Source organism: Oryx dammah, unplaced genomic scaffold (assembly GCF_014754425.2).
Source record: "Oryx dammah isolate SB20612 unplaced genomic scaffold, SCBI_Odam_1.1 HiC_scaffold_27, whole genome shotgun sequence".
NCBI classification, from domain to species: domain Eukaryota; kingdom Metazoa; phylum Chordata; class Mammalia; order Artiodactyla; family Bovidae; genus Oryx; species Oryx dammah.
The window spans coordinates 4,551,241-4,568,349 of NW_024070211.1; the positions used below are offsets into that span (position 1 = coordinate 4,551,241).

At 40.9% G+C, this 17,109-nt stretch overlaps 1 protein-coding gene across 3 annotated transcripts in view; it reads right to left on the reverse strand.

Moving 5' to 3' along the window:
• EIF4G3 (eukaryotic translation initiation factor 4 gamma 3) overlaps positions 1–16,894 on the reverse strand; it is a 348,214-nt gene extending 331,320 nt beyond the window's left edge. For 2 of the 3 annotated variants that reach the window (XM_040229503.1, XM_040229502.1), the window contains exon 1: positions 16,822–16,894. The gene's annotated coding sequence lies outside the window, so the exon portion shown is untranslated. The remainder of the gene's footprint in view (positions 1–16,821) is intronic. The other variant, XM_040229501.1, reaches the window with a different exon arrangement.
• Between the last annotated feature and the right edge of the window lie 215 nt (positions 16,895–17,109).

A 17,109-nucleotide genomic window follows, 5' to 3' on the forward strand; every position in this document is an offset into this window, starting at 1 on the left:
GCTCTGATGGCTCCTCGCGGTCACCTGGGTGAAATCCAGACAGAGGCGCCTAATGTGCTACAATCCCTGGGGCTGCAAAGAGTTGGACGCCACTTAGCGACGAGGCCACCACCACTAGTATGGCATATATGGCCTTTCCTACGGCCTCTGATTATCCATTTTTCCCCTCCCAACTGTTGTCTCAGCAATGATAAACAAGCCATTTGTCACTGTCCTGGGTCTCTCCATGTGCTGATTCCTGGCTGAAATACTCCTTGTCCTACCATTATCCTTCATATGGCTCATTCATCCTTCCCTCTTAAGTTTAGAAATACCCCTTTCTCCAGGAAGCCTCTCCCCTCATTTCTCCCAACTCTCCCACCCTACCCTCTTAAGTCAAGTGATCTCCTCCTCAGTGCTTGCAAAAAATCGCAGACAAACAAAGGATGATATGACCATCCTTTCCTTTTCACTTCCCTCTAGCCTGGATGTACAGCAGAAAAACCCTGGAAAAGTCTTTAATGGACCCAGCATACAATCTCCATGCCTCCTGTCTATCTCAACCCATTCAGCACAATCTTTACCTTCTTGTAACAGACCACCTGACCTGCCCCTTGAGAAACCTGTATGCAGGTCAGGAAGCAACAGTTAGAACTGGACATGGAACAACAGACTGGTTCCAAATAGGAAAAGGAGTACGTCAAGGCTGTATATTGTCACCCTGCTTATTTAACTTATATGCAGAGTACATCATGAGAAATGCTGGGCTGGAAGAAGCACAAGCTGGACTCAAGATTGCCGGGAGAAATATCACTAACCTCAGATATGCAGATGACATCACCCTTATGGCAGAAAGTGAAGAGGAACTAAGAAGTCTCTTAATGATAGTGAAAGAGGAAAGTGAAAAAGTTGGCTTAAAGCTCAACATTCAGAAAACTAAGATCATGGCATCTGGTCCCATCACTTCATGGGAAATAGATGGGAAACAGTGGAAACAGTGTCAGACTTTATTTTGGGGGGGCTCCAAAATCAGTACAGATGGTGACTGCAGCCATGAAATTAAAAGATGCTTACTCCTTGTTAGGAAAGTTATGACCAATCTAGATAGCATATTAAAAAGCAGAGACATTACTTTGCCAACAAAGGTCTGTCTAGTCAAGGCTATGGTTTTTCCAGTGGTCATGTATGGATGTGAGAGTTGGACTGTGAAGAAAGCTGAGTGCCTTAGAATTGATGCTTTTGAACTGTGGTGTTGGAGAAGACTCTTGAGAGTCCCTTGGACTGCAAGGAGATCCAACCAGTCCCTCCTAAAGGAGATCAGTCCTGGGTGTTCATTGGAAGCATTGATGCTAAAGCTGAAACTCCAATATTTTGGCCACCTCATGTGAAGAGTTGACTCATTGGAAAAGACTCTGATGCTGGGAGGGATTGGGGGCAGGAGGAGAAGGGGATGACAGAGGATGAGATGGCTGGATGGTCTCACCGACTCGATGGACGTGAGTTTGAGAGAACTCCAGGAGTTGGTGATGACAGGGAGGCCTGGTGTGCTGCGATTCATGGGGTCGCAAAGAGTCGGACATGACTGAGCGACTGAACTGAACTAAACTGAATGACCAAACATGTTAACAGTCTTCAAAAACCTCCACCTGCTCCAAGATAAAAGTACAGATGGTTTGCTACACTGCACATTCACTGTCTTCTGTTTCAGTCAAGCAGCTCTCTGACTAGCCCAAACACAACATGCGCCATTTCCTATCTGCTGTAAATGCATCCTCCCCAACTGTCTTCTGTCACTCCTCCCAATATGCCCTTCCCCTTCTGCCTACCCAAGTCCTGCTTCCTATTCCTCTAGTCCTCACCCATCTTCAGGCCTCTGACACCTCCTTACCTCCATTCAGAAAGCACCTTAAATTTTTAACTGTTTGACTAGAGTATGTAAGAGGCAGAAAGCACAAACCTCGAGTTTGTTTTGTATCTCCTTCACCAGTTAGCACATACTATTATTTAAGAAAACTTGCTCCTTGTTCACTTAATAATAATTGCTGTGCCTACTAAGCTTCAGGGACTGTTAATCTGTGGTATCGAAACAGTGACCAGCACGGCCCTTCTCTCTTCTGCCTCACAGGCTTTTCTCCAGATCCCGGCAGTTCTTTCCTTCTCCCTTGAGCACCCTAACCTGCCATTACCAGGTGCCCTCTTCCACTGCGTGGAGCCTTCTGTTGAACAGCAGCTAAGCTACTTTCACAAACATGTTTCTGGAATACAAAAGAAAAATGACTTGCCTCTCCAAATACTCTTGAGAAAAACTAGGAAGAGTGACCAGTAGTACGTCTGCGAAGGCTATTCTGCCACCTGCCAGTTGGCAGCTTCTCACAACTGTCCTTATCACTGACAGGCGTTTTCATACACAGCACTATTATGAATAGACCAAAGCCCTAATTTCACTGAAAGCATGTGGAGACTTACTTTTTGTACCTAGGCTCTGTGATGAATATATGGTTAACTGAAGAAAGGGGGTTGTTATTTTTAAAGGGCATATAAACTGCAACATTTAATGACTAAATTTCTATTTCGGTTAAGCTCCTTCAAGTAAAACAATTCACCAGACCTGGCATTCAAAATTTAACAATAAAAAAACAAGGCAGGTGGTTTGTCCATGGGTTCTACAGGGGTAAGTAGAGTACATCTCTGACTTCAAATCTCATCAAAAGAATTTACTCTTAGGCAAACTCAAAGAATGTGAAATATATACATCTGACTAAATCAAATTGTCAGATATGAAGTAAACACACTGGATGTGCAGTTCCCAATAGAACGTAAACATAAAAAACCCCTTCAAATTCACATCTCTGGGAGCAAAACAAGACAAGAACAATAACAAAAAGCTGTACACATTTCCTCCTTTTAACTACTCTGCTAATAGAAGGAATACTTTTAAAATCTGACCAAGTTTTAATATAAATTAAAAACATGACTGCTGGGGAATTCAGATGCTCGTCAAACTCAAAAATAAAACTAAATAATTACACATGATATACTGTGATAACCTAAAGCCATACTGAAAATTGGTAAAAATAATAATAATAATAATAATGAATACTGAAACACTAGAACAACAAAAACACTTTGTTTTAATTCCCAAACTGTTTCACAGTAACAAAAGCTTCTGATACTGTGTTACAAGGTCAAATAAGTCAAGTCCTTTCCCTGGACAGAAACCACTAACACTGTTTGTTGCCTTATAAAGGCCATCATAAAGTTTAGAAAGCATTTTCTCTTTCATTATCTCAAATCAGTATCAAAAACCCTTTGAAAAGGAGAGAGGTATGATCTTCCTCATTTTACAGATGAGAAAACTGGAACTCAAGGAGATTATGGGATTCACCATGACAACATGGCTACCTTCATGTAAGAAAAGAGAGAAAAGAAAATACACAGGTTATCTACTCATTTGTAAAAGAAATACAGAAAAGATAAACTAGAAATTAAGAAATAGGTTACCCCCAAGTCTAGGTGGAAAAGAAGGGGAGACAGGACTTCCTTGGTGGTCCAGTGGTTAAGACACCTCCTGCCAAGGCAGGGGACACAGGTTTGACCCTTAGTCCCGGAAGATTCCACACACCGTGGAGCAACAAAGCCCACGCGCCACAGCCCTGGAGTCCCTAAGACACCACAACTGAGGCCTGCGAGCCCTCGAGCCCATGCCCTGCAGCCAGAGAAGCCACTGAAGTGAGAAGCCCTCCCACCACAGCTGGCGAGCAGCCCTCACCTACCGCAACCAGAGCGCCCGACGAGGCCACGAGGACCCAGTACAGTCAAACATAAACGAGAAAGAAGAGGGACAGGAGATTAATTTTCAAAAAAAGAAGGGGAAAACAGACACTGGGCAGCATAGATAGGAGGAGTAATACTTCTCTGAGTGTATTTTTCATCTATTTTTTTTTAATATAATTCTGACTCTTAGAACCAGAGTAATGTTTCACATATTCAAAACAATCAATCAAAACCAAAAGTAGAAGAAAAGTGTTAGGAATTCACGAGCTCTTTTATGTGTACAATGAAGTGAGAAGATAATAGATATGGAGAGCCAGGTTTCTCATTACTAGAGATATTTAATAAACAAGGGAAAGGGGAATGTTAAAACAAACTGGGAGGCACAACAGTGGAACTCGAATGTATATATAAATACAGAAGTACAGTAAGGGGTTAGTATGCATATATTCCCTAATGTTGTCTGCTGAAAGGGCCTAGAAGCAAGGACATTCTAGTAACACTGAACACAACTAGGCCTAGAGCCTGGTCACTAACACCATTCTCCAATAAGAAGACTCAGGATTTCTTGGAGAAATGGCTGACTGCAGCACTGAGGCAGGGAAAATACAATATGAATCTGAAACATCTTGTGCTGGCAGAAAGGAAAGAAATGCTTTTAAAAGGGGGGGAGGGGAAGTGAATTCCCTGGCAGTCCAGCAGGTAAGACTCTGTACTTTCGCTGGCAGGGGCCTGGGGTCAATTTCCTGGTGGGGAACTAAGATACCACAAGATGCAAAACACAGCCAAAAAAAAGGTTGCTAGTTGGGTGGAAAAACACAGGCGCCAATCTGAAAGAACTCCTTATGGCCAAAGCTGGAATAGCCTGAGCAACAAAACATATAATGATAATACATATCCATGACTCAGTGATCATATAAATATATAATAGAATATATAATAATAAATGGAGGAGAGCTCTTCCTCACAGCAGAATTGCAATTAATACATGTAGAAGGAAAGGGAGAATTAGAAAGTCGCAATTAAGCATCCACAAACTTAATAAATGTTGCATGTAATATCCACCAGTTACTAAGATTAGTGGGCCAAAGTCTGAGAAGAACCAGTATTTGCTAAGTCTTCCGCAAGGTACTTACTATAAGGGTGAGACTGTACCTCCACAGCAGAAAGATCAATCTAACCAAGTAACCATTTCATAGTGACCATTCCATACTGACAAGGTGAACTTCTTGATATGATACACTAGGAAAGGGTGCATTTTGGTATCCTTATCAAAATTCATAACCTCATTCTGATCACAAGGAGACATCAAATAAACCCAAACTAACAGACATTCTACAAAATATCTGATTGGTAACCTTCAAAGGCATCAGTCATGAAAGATAAGAAAAACAGAGAAACAATTACAGACTAAAGGACACTAAGCAAAAATAGTAACTAAATGCAGTGTGCAATCCTGGAACAGAAAGAGGATAGTGGAAAAACTGGTAAAAATTCTATTAAGATCTGGAGCTTAGCTGAAAATACTGCATCAATGTTAACTTCCTATTCTTGATCACTTTACCTGGTTAGGGGAGACGTAACTGCAGGGGAAGGAGGTGAGAGACATAAGGGGACACACCCTACTCTTTTGGCAGGTTTTCTCCAAGTCTAAATTTAGCTCAAGTTAAGGTCGTTCTTTTTATTTAGCGAGCTGACGATACTTTGTTCCTGCTTGGTTCACATGCTAGCGCCAAAGACCTCTATAATAACTCTAACATCAAATACAAATTACTGCACCAATCGACATGAAAGGTTTTGCTGCCTCACAAAGCATTTTAGCAACATACTTAGAAATAACATAAACACTGTTAATTTTCTAAGCCACATAATCGTTACTGGGTAAGTGAGTGAGTCAAAGTAGTGTCTGACTCTTTGCGACCCCATGGGCTCTTACAGTCCAAGGAAAGTGGGTAGCCTTTCCCTTCTCCAGGGGATCTTCCCAACTCAGGGATCAAACCCAGGTCTCCTGCATTGCAGGCAGATTCTTTAACAGCTGAGCCACAAGGGAAGCCCGTTACTGGGTAGGATGACCATACAATTTACCACGCAAACCAGGACCATTACAGGAGGAAAAGGACCTTTGTTTACCCCACTAGCAGGTCAAAGTGTGCATGTTATTAAAGCTATCAAGTCAGTTTGAGCTGGCATAAACGAGATGCTTAGGTAAGTCACCCCCATCTCCCTTAGCCTCTGAACAAATGCCCCTGAGGGAGGGGCCAGAAAGTTAAATCAGGAGACCCCCAAAGGAGACTTACGTAATGTGAAAATAAGCTACTGCATATTTACATGCTTAGATTTTTTAATTATGATTTTTTAAAGAAGGTCAAGAATAAAATCACCGACCTTCCAGAGCAGCATTCAGCTCTCACTGCCTTGCCTAAAATGTACCACATTCAAGTACACTCACCCAGGCACAGCATACAGGGTAATAAGCTAAGGTCAAGTACTTTGCTATCTGCTTGTCAAACAGCAGTTACCTCACAAAGTTGGACCGGTTCCAAATTCTATTAGTTCCACAAAAGATCAACAACATAATATTAAAAGTTATCAGCTGAATATGACATATTAGCCTCAAAGACTCAACAGTATTAACCAGGTATAGAGGTCCTCAAAATTCCACATAGGGTAATTAAGACCTTCTTCCTTTGCATATTTAGTAAGAGCTAAGCTAAGTGAAGTGAAAGTTGCTCAGGTGTGTCCAATTCTTTGAGACCCCATGGACTATATAGTCCATGGAATTCTCCAGGCCAGAATACTGGAGTGGGTAGCCTTTCCCTTCTCCAGGGGATCTTCCCAACCCACGGATTGAACCCAGGTCTCCTGCACTGCAGGCGGATTCTTTACCAGCTGAGCTATAAGGGAAGTAAATACAATCTTTAAAAATCAACAACCCCATTCCCACACTGTAATATTTCAAGTCACTGAAGAAACTGTGTGTGAAAAATCTTCATCCAAAGCAAATAAACCCTGTTTTCATCAGACCTGAAAGGTTAGAGTTTCTTTAATGTGGTCTTTTCCTAAACAGTTAAAAAAACAAAAATCCTACTAGACAGAGGATAGCCGTTATTTCTCTATTTTGTTTCTTTATAATAACATATACATTAGGATAGCCTGAGGATATAAATAAATAAATAAATAATCAAATTTAACTTGAAAATTACATAAACACATTAGGTAGAACTAACATTCTATGTGAAATACAATAACCCAAGAATTTTTAACTAACAATTTCAATTCTTGACAAGACAGCAAAGTAGTCAAATGTCCATACTTTCTTACAAAATTGTCACTGCCTAATAGGAATTTACCTTAGTAACAGAAGGAGGCAAAATCTCCTTTTGAATAGTTTCAGGCATTATACAAAAGGTAGAAATGGTCAAAGTCTGTTTATTCAATAAGCCATAAAAAATGAGCACATCTCACTAAATCTCAAATATTTAATGGATTACAAAAGCTTTTACAAGTAGTTCTGTGATGCCATTCCTTCTTTCCTAATCTTTCCTGTTCCTTATTTCAACTTGCACACCTCAACCAAATAAATCTTCAAAACTACTGTTTTCCAATCAATAAAAAAGAAATGCAGCTGGTCTTTGACAGGGTGCCAAGACAATTCAATGAGGATAAAATAGTCTTTTAAACAAATAGTACTGAAACAACTAGATATACAAAAGCAGAATAAACTTAGACCCTTACTTAACATCATACATACAAATTCAGAATGGATCAGAGACCTAAGTATAAAAACTAAAATTATAAACTTAGAAGGAAACAAAGATGTAAATCTTCATGACCCTGAATTAGGCAAAGCCTTCTTAGACACAATACAAAAGCACAACTGACAAAAGAGAAACAGACAAATTGGACTTCATCAAAATTAAAAACTTTGGGGCTTCAAATGATACCATCAAGAAAGTAAAAAGTGAAAAAAGGTGACCGACCCACTGAATGGGGAAAAAATCACTGTAAATGTTGTATCTGAAAAGGGACTTGTATCCAGACTATATAAAGAACTCTTACAACTCAATCATAAAAAAACAACTAAGTTAAAAAGTGGGCAAAGGATTTGAACAGACATTTCTCCGAAGACAAATGCACAATAAGTCCACAAAAAATATGCACAACATCATTAGTCATCAAGGAAAAGCAAATCAAAACCACAATGAAATACTACTTTACACCCACTAGAACCTATCATCAAAAAGACATAACATGACAAGTATTGGAAGCTTCATATTTTGCTGGTAGGAATATAAAATGCTAATCACTCTAGAAAAGTTTGGCAGTTCCTCAAGATGTTAAACACGGAGCTACCTCATAAAACCCAACAACTGTAGTCTTAGGTATCTACTCAAGAAAAATCAAAACATGCATCCATACAAAAACACTCATATATAACAGTAAATGTTTCAACCACCCAAATGTCCATCAACAGATGAAGAAAACATGACAGCTGCAATATTCTCCAACAATTAAAAAAAAAGTTTCTACAACATGTTTGAACATAGTTGAACCACGAAAAAATTATGCAGAGAGAAATCACTCACAAAAGACCACTTATTATATTATTCCATTACACAAAATGTCCAAAAACCAGGCAAATCTCCACTTGCCTATGGTTGGCAGGGGTGGGGGGACAGGGTACTGGAGATTCTAATGAATTCTTTGGAGAGTAATGAGAAGATTCTAAAATTTATTGCAGTGATGGTTGCAGAATGATGTGAATAAATTAAAAACCACTGAATTGTCCACTCTAAATGGGTGGCTTGTATGGTGTAGGCAAATTATATCTCAACAACACTGTGCCCCTCCACTACCAAAAAACATCAATGCTTTATATAAACAATGTCTAACCTTTTCTTTTATTCATTCAAAGTCCTCTAGAATCTGGACCCATTATCTCAAGGACTGTACCACAAGAATCCTCCACTCCAAGCATACTGATCAAGACCCTAACAATCCAGCATGTTATTGCTATGTCTGACTCTTCTGTGACCCCACAGACTGTGGCCCACCAGGCTCCTCTGACCATGTGATCTCCCATGGAAGAACCTGGGAGTGGGTTGCCATCTCCTTCTCCAGGGGATCTTCCCAACTCAGGGATCAAACCCACATCTCCTGCACTGGCGGGCGGATTCTTTACCACTTGAGCCACCAGGGAAGCAATAATCCAACATACACCATACTTGTTTCAAGCCCAAATCTCTGTTCATGCGGATGACCCACTCACCACAATCCTTTCCTCTCTGCCCAACCAGACCCTGACTGTAATCTTAAACTTTTTAATTTTTTAAAAATTCATCTTACAGTTCAAATTCTATGTCTTATATGCTATTTTCTAGGGCCAAGAAAGAGTTGGGAGTCATCTCACTCACCCTTTCTTTCTTAACATTTCTCCATCCTATCTACAAGTTTCAGTCCTTTCCATTCTCAGTGTAAAAAATACTGTACTGGCACAAAACTGGCTGTACTTATTTCTACTGTGATGGCGTGTTGTTCCCACCTTGTCATTCCAAAATTCTGGTTGTTCCGATGCTTCCATCTTACTTTCTGAGTCCTACGTGAGACCTCACATGGTCTTATCCTCCCTCCAATCACTCCATATAAATATCAACATTTTCTGAAAATTGGGTATACATGTACACATGTATACAATTCCTAACTAGAAAAGAACACCCTGTCCACATCTTTTTAAAGTATGTTTATATGGATGAAGATGGATTGAAAGGAGTAATTTTTTAAATGCAAATAACTGTAGGGGGGAAATCTGTGTGAAGTTATGTCGTTTAGTCGCTAAGTCGTGTCAGAGTCTTTTGTGACCCCATGGACTATAGCCCATCAGGCTCCTCTGTCTATGGGATTTCCCAGACAAGAATACTGGAGTGGGCTGCTACTTCCTACTCCAGGGGATCTTCTCAACCCAGGGATCAAACCCATGTCTCCTGCATTGGCAGGCAGATTCCTTACCTCTGAACCACCAGGGAAGCCCCTATGAAGTTATATCGATATATTTAATGTTATAAATAATGCAAAATATTATAGGCACAATAACTCAAAAATGTCTGACTTATAACAGTTTCAGCCCTCCTCTTTCTAATGAGCAGTCATCACTTCTGAGCTACAAGCCAAAGGTGAAACAATATTCTCAAGAAAACCTTTCCAAAGCAACAAAAATAGTTCATTCCAAATTGATGAAGAATAAAACTATTCAAAAAGTAGTTTCTGTTGGCAGATAGTTAAGCAACAAAATAAGCAAGATACAAAACTATGTAATTTGACCATAAGTTATGTTCAAAAAAGGGCACATTTAAAAAAAAGGGGGGGGGCACATTTTAAGTCCGTTAAAGTCCATAGAAAAAAGGACAAAAAATATACCAAAATGTTAAACAGTGGGCATCTTTATATACTAAGATTATGGTTGACTTTTTACTTTTTTACATTTTTTAACCTTTCTGAATTGATGTATTATTATTAAAAGTATAAAACAAAAAATTTAACAGTAACGTTTGACTATGTTTTTTTCTCCTTGGCCTTTATATAAACTCTAATTCTCAGTATCTATACTTCAAATGCAATCCAGCCACTTTAGACGGCTTTGCAAACTGGGTCAATGCTTATGCCATCTCAAAGGAAATTATGGAACTATTTTCAGTTCCATTACACATCAGTGCAAACAATTTTAGGGCAGCTTTGAGTACCAGAATTGTTGTGATGTCATCTATATTATCTCAAAACTTACCTTAAACTGATTCCTAGACTCTAACTTAACATTTCATTCAACAAACATTTACAGACTTCCGACTACCTGCCAAGCACTGTTATAGGTGCTGGCAACTCAAGAGTGAACAAAAACAACAAAAATCTCTGCCTTTAAGGAGTTTACATTCTCTGTAGATAAAACTTAATGTCTCAGGAAAGTCAGGGAACACCCACACAGGGCTCAAAAAAGTACAGAATAACTACTAGTTAATAAAGATCATGAAAACTGACAAGTTTCTTTACATAGCTCAAACTATCTCAAATTTCAGCTAAGGGTATAGGAAAGTGAAAAACTCCTTCTGACTGGCAGCAAGCCAAAGAACTAGGAACCGACTGAGAATTCAGAAGTATCTCAGGATCCTGCAATATTTAATCCATGTAAATTCCAGCTGCAGTTTATTCACTGCCTGAAGTCAGGCGCCTGCCTAATAATCAGGAAATACTTCATTTCCTATTATATTAACTCAAAGCATCATTCCTAAAGTAAAAATAGAGATCGTTCCTCACCACAGGCATTTATTTCAGAACTTACTTTCTCCTTCATACCTCATAATGAACTAGCTGGGTCATCCCCCAGAGCAAGCCAGCATCAGACATGAAAACTTTATAGCCTCAAGTCATCCCACCACAGACAATAAAGTCTTCACTACTAAAGTCACAGAAGTATTTCAATCTGTTTGGCTAAATCTAACATTAACAAGACAAAAACCAGAGGCGGCTTCTTATACGAGCAAGCTGCCTTCCCTGTGGTCCATATTAGAATGCCTCTAGTATCAGTTAAGTCACCACAGAAACGTGTCACTGACCATCAAACAAACTAAGAAACCATTAATAGGTCTCTATAAATCCTTCCCATCTACTTGCAAGAACAAAACAAATTCTCAAACCATAATCTTCAGAATTAAAAGCCACTACAATTCAAGAGGATCACTTAGTAAACTAGTCTAACCTCTTCATTTTAGAGAAAGGGAAACTGATGCCCAAAGCAGTTACATGACAAGTCCAAGATAACACATTAAAATGGAAAAGCCAAACTCTAGTCCTGATTTTTTTTTAAACTCCCTATCAGCTGACCGTCTCAATACACCAAGTGAAATCTACTTATATTTTGAGGCCAGCAGGTACTGTTTCCAAGCCAGTCTAGTATCAGAAGGGCAGGAATATTATATTATAGGATGACCGGGAAGGAGGCTAGGAAAGAACCAACCACAGAAATCAGGATCCAATATATTAACATGAATGAATCTTCTCATATTCTCTTATTATGATGTAGAAGATATTTTCAATCTATAGCAACTGTGTTTTGATTGCCATGTTCTCTGGTATGTCTTTCTAGCTTCTCTACCACTGCTAAAAACCTGAAACATGCCTGAAATCCATTTAGTACTAACATTCTATGCAGCAGCAACAGCAAAGGAACTGGGAAGTTAAATGGCAGAAGAGAAAGCTCTCTAAACCTTGGGTAATTCTTACTCATCCTTGTAATTTAGCTCAGGATTTCTTGTATGAAGCCCTAATTCCTCCTTCCCCCCAGGCTAGGCTCTTACAGCAGAGTAATTGTACTTGCTTCATGGTATTCTGCTGGTTTACCTGTCTGGACCAAGTTCTTTGAGGGCAAAGACTTCAACCCGAGACCTAGCACTGAGTGGGGCACACAGTAGGTGCTGGATGAACAATTTTTAAACTTGCCACTTAAAGCACCAATATAAACAGCTAAAAGGTGGCAACCCTATTCTGATTTAAAACACGGTTTTCAAAAACATTTTTAGCAGACCTTTCTGTAAAAATCTTATCAGAAACCCCAATGTGAAAAAGCAACTTATCGGTCCTTAGGTAATTTAAGTTCTCCAAGTTTGACGGAAAATACCAGTGAGCCTAGTACAGGGCGCAGCAGCAGCAGAGGCAAGAGCTGATGCGAAGCAGCCATCTAACTTTGTTCCTTTATCGCCATCTTTATCTCCCTCCCGAGAAGAGGAGGGAGATCTGTGTCTCAAAGCACAAATCCATCTTTGTTGACGGTGGGGCTTAAGAGTAAATAGACTACTGGCCACTGCATAAGCTACACAGTTCTAGTTGCTAGTTATACAGGTATTTTGAGAGATGCCTTGGTAATATCTGAACAAGCAGAAACATGCACTGAATCAATGTGGCAGGCCTATTCCTATGCTTTAAGGTGCAATGAGTAAAGATCACCTACTTGTCTAGCAGTATGTAGCTATGAGCCAATTAAAACATGGTACAGCATCACTGCCCTTTAGGTTACTCCACAGAGATCCTTTACTTTATACAGACTTCCTCTAGCTATAAAATATGGGAGGGCATCCTTGCTTTCATCACTCCCACACACACACTTGGTAAGAAATAGCCCAGCAGATAGAAAGGACATCCATAAGCCTTAGGACAACAGTCTGAACCACAGTTCACTACCTACTAGACAGATGACCTTGAGAATGTTACTTAAATTCTCTGAACTTCACTTTCCTCATCAGTAAAACAGAGAATATTAGAGTTCTTGTGCAAATTAAATAAAATCATATACGTACAGCTCCTATAACAGTAGGCAGTCAATAAATAAACACCACTGTTATCACTACGGGCTTCCCTGGTGGCTCAGAGGTTAAAGCGTCTGCCTGGAATCAGGGAGACTGGGGTTTGATCCCTGGGTCGGGAAGATCCCCTGGAGAAGGAAAATGGCAACCTACTCCAGTACTCTTGCCTGGTAGGCTACAGTCCATGGGGTTGCAAAGGGTCGAACACGACTGAGCAACCCTCCAGAGGCAAAAAAGAAGAAAGCAAATGTTACTGGTTTCAGCCTATAAAACTGAAAAATCAACACAGAATGCAAAAAAGGGAAAACTACAGTACCGAAAATAAAGAGAATATTTGTTTTTAATGTATGTCATATCTAAGACAAAAGAGCTGAGGACACAAGTCATTTGGGGGTCACACAGGCCTTTACCAAATCGTTTCTTTAAAGAACCTACTGCTCTGATTTTCTTAACCAAACCAACTCCCCCTAAACAGTAACTAGACTCCCCAGAAGTGTCAGCAGCCCTGAGAGAAATTACATCCTGAAGCCTTTCCATATAAATAGAACACTGAGTATTCATAACAGACTGCAAAACTGTTCTGTTTAAGTCAGAACTACTTGGGCACTTGAATTCAAACTCATTTATCTTCAATTATCTCAAGGGTGAGCAATTTCCATCTAAAGAGCTAGGCTTTTAACGGGGACCTAAGAACTCCCTGAAAAATGTTAGCAACATTTTCTATGCATGTACAATTTTCTCTGGAGAGGGTCTACAAGGTTTTATCAAAATGTTAAAGTTGTTTGTTACCCAGAAAAGTTTAAGAATCAGCATGGAGATTCTCAGTACAGCCTCCTGGAACCTCACACTGGGAAGGTGAGTTGAGCAAATCTCAAGGCAAGGATCCCCAAGTGCCATTTCATAAACTATTCACACTGGATTACATTATAGAAACTCTTAAGCATATTTCTCCCTTGCCATTAGCACTTTCTGTATCAGGGTTTATCTTCTTTCATCCTCACCGTCCCCACCCACCCTCCACCATGGCCCATCCATCCTGGGACAGGTCCTATCCCGTGCCTCTTGGCAGTCAAGGGCCTCCACCTGACAGGGCCTTAGGAGCCTGCTACGCCTTACCTTAAGCAGGTTAGTTTAAACTCCAATTAGCATTTCTGATTTGCCACTTGAACACTACGTACAAATGAAGGACAGACATCTTGTTACATGAGTCTCCTCATATTTTTACAGATTTAAAATGCTATCTAAACTCATTAATTCAATTCCCACACAACTGCACCTGTACAAAGGGCAACTCCAACTTTGCACTCCAGTCTCAATGCTTCTGTGTATCAATTTATATGATAATCACTTTTATCAAACAAATACAAATCCTCACACTCCCTCAGTGTAGAAAAGCAAAATTACTCTATTTCAATCCATTTTTAACCAATTCCCCATTACCACGGATAACATTTCACCACTAGCATGTTCTAATGAAATCTGTAATCTACACTTCATTTACTTACAAGCTTTCAGATTTAGCAACTGTAACCTTTCAATGTGTAAAGCAAAAAAAAGATAACAGAACTGTGAAATACATTAAGAAGAAAACTTTTTCTTCCTTTACTGACATGAGGCAAAGTAAAAAAAGCCACATAAAACCAAGTAACCTATATTACTACATTTAAGTATAAAAATTATTTCCATTGGAAATTACATCTTAGATCTATCCCCTTTAACAACTGTTGCAGTATTACTAGCTTCTCTTTTATTGCAACCAACTCACAGCTTTTACAAGTCCTTCCTTTGTGAAATGCATTTGAAAAAGCACACTCGAAACGCTTAGTGTCCAAATAATACCACTAAACTCACCAAGCACTGTTATATTCAGCACCTTGGTCCTTATCACTTTGCAGTCAAGAACACATAACTACAGGCCTCCTTTCACGTGTTTAATTTCCAAAACAGCTCCAAGATGGAGGTAAAGAATAATTTACTTGGTGGCACAGTATAGAAACTTTAAGAGCGCTAACCAAGTATAGGCAATCAAGACCAAAAAAACCCTGAAATTGAAAAGGAATTTAAACCCACAAAGCATTAAGTGAAGATACCTTTAAGACATCTAATACTGAATTCTACCTTGAAGGAGGAGTACCAGCCAGTCTTCCCCCCAAAGTAAAGCAACTAGGGACACACTGATCAAAACTAACCAGGTTTTTCACGGGCAACAAACACTAAGGCATCACTAACCAGTCTCATCAGCGAGCAACTCTTAATTGAACAGAATCATGCAGTTAAACATTATGAAATCAGTACACACATCACACTGGAATGGAATTTATCTTACCCTGCGCCACACTGCTTGGATTGAAAAAAATGTGGACTAACAATATTCAAAGCACAGAGAAAATGGCACTTGACAGAAACCAAAACTATGACCTGAGATGACTCTACAAGGGGAGATACCTTTCCCTTCTCAAAATAACGGATACAGACAAGAATCAAACTACAGACTGTGAAATAACCTGTGGACCTCAAGGCAGTTAGTTTCGCTTGCTCCAACACCCTACTCTCTCTAAAAGTCAAACGCACGATGACACAAATACAAAAACACAACACATCTAAACATCCAATAATTATTTATTGATTTACATAAATACAACGGATTGGGGGGAGGGGTGTATGATGAAATGTTACTCTCAGGTAGGTAATAATGCCTTTCTAATTCTCCGTGGAATTCATGAATTCACCCGCTGGTTTTTAACTAAAATACCTCGTCACCAAGTCTTTTCAATCAAAGCTATCCAAAAACTCTACAGTCGAGCAAATAACATGAAATTAGACACATTCAACACTAGACTTTCCAGCCAGGAGCCACGGTACCCTCCAGATATCAGGCCTAGGAAGAGTAAACTCAAGCCCTTTAAAAATATTCAGCATTTAACACCAGTCTTCCAAGAAGTGAGACTTTTGGGGGTGATGGGTAATGTCAGTTAACTTCCTCTTCCTTTAAAAAGGTCAAAGACAGGGAAGCGTCCGGCGTAACATTTCCTCCTTAGATCGCGTTCCACCACAAACCACATCACAACTCTCCCAATCGCTAAAAAAAAAAAAAAAACACTAGCCAGAGGGAGTGCTTTCTGCAAAATTTCACCGTAAACTGAAAATCCAACTTACCTTTGTAACGAGCTGAGTTTAGTTTCACACGGGAAATTTACCAATAAAGTTTATTATGTATTAACCACGATAATCAAGGAAGCCCACCATGCCCCGCTGCAGGGGGAGCTGAAGGGAGATGAGAAGGAGGGTGTCGTCCTTACAACAATCAGAAAAAAAGCCTTCCCTGCAGGGCTGGTCACAGGCACCAGCAAATTCGGCCTAATAAAAAGGGGGGTGGGGGTCGGGTTTATGGGGAGAGAAACGGCGAGAGAGGGGAAACGGTGTCTCCCACCCCGCCCCGGCTCCAAAAGGGAAGGGCTGCAGAAGCAAGGCCGATGGAGCTAGTCTGCACAGTGCAGAGGGTCGGGGGGGGGGGTTCCCCACTCCCCGCAGTGCTGCTTCCAGGGCACCCCCAAAAGCTCCGGCGCCAGGCCGGGTGCGTGGGCTGGAGGAGAAGCGTCCCTGCCCGCGGCTAGGCAGCGGCTGCAGCCAGGAGAGTCCCCGGAGGGGGCACAGTCCCCGACACCCCCAACCCTGGTCCACGGCGAAGCGAGCCGAAGGGCTGGCAGGAAGGTGAAAAGGATACTGTTGAGGCGCCTGGTTCTGGAGGGCCCTGATGTTCGGGTGAGGAGGGGCCGCCGCCGCTGCTGCCGCCGCCGCCGCCGCTGCCGCCGCCGCCGCCGCCGCCGGGTGAGGAGGCGGTACCGCTGCCGCCGCCGCCGCCGCCGCCGCCGCTGCTCCGGTGCCGGGTCCGGTTCCTGCTGCAGCCGCTGAGCCTGATTTCAGAGCCGGTTTCTGCGGTAAACTCATGGCAAAGCGAAGCCACCAACCCCCCCAGAGCGGGACCGGGCGCGCCGGGGTGCAGGGGCCGGGG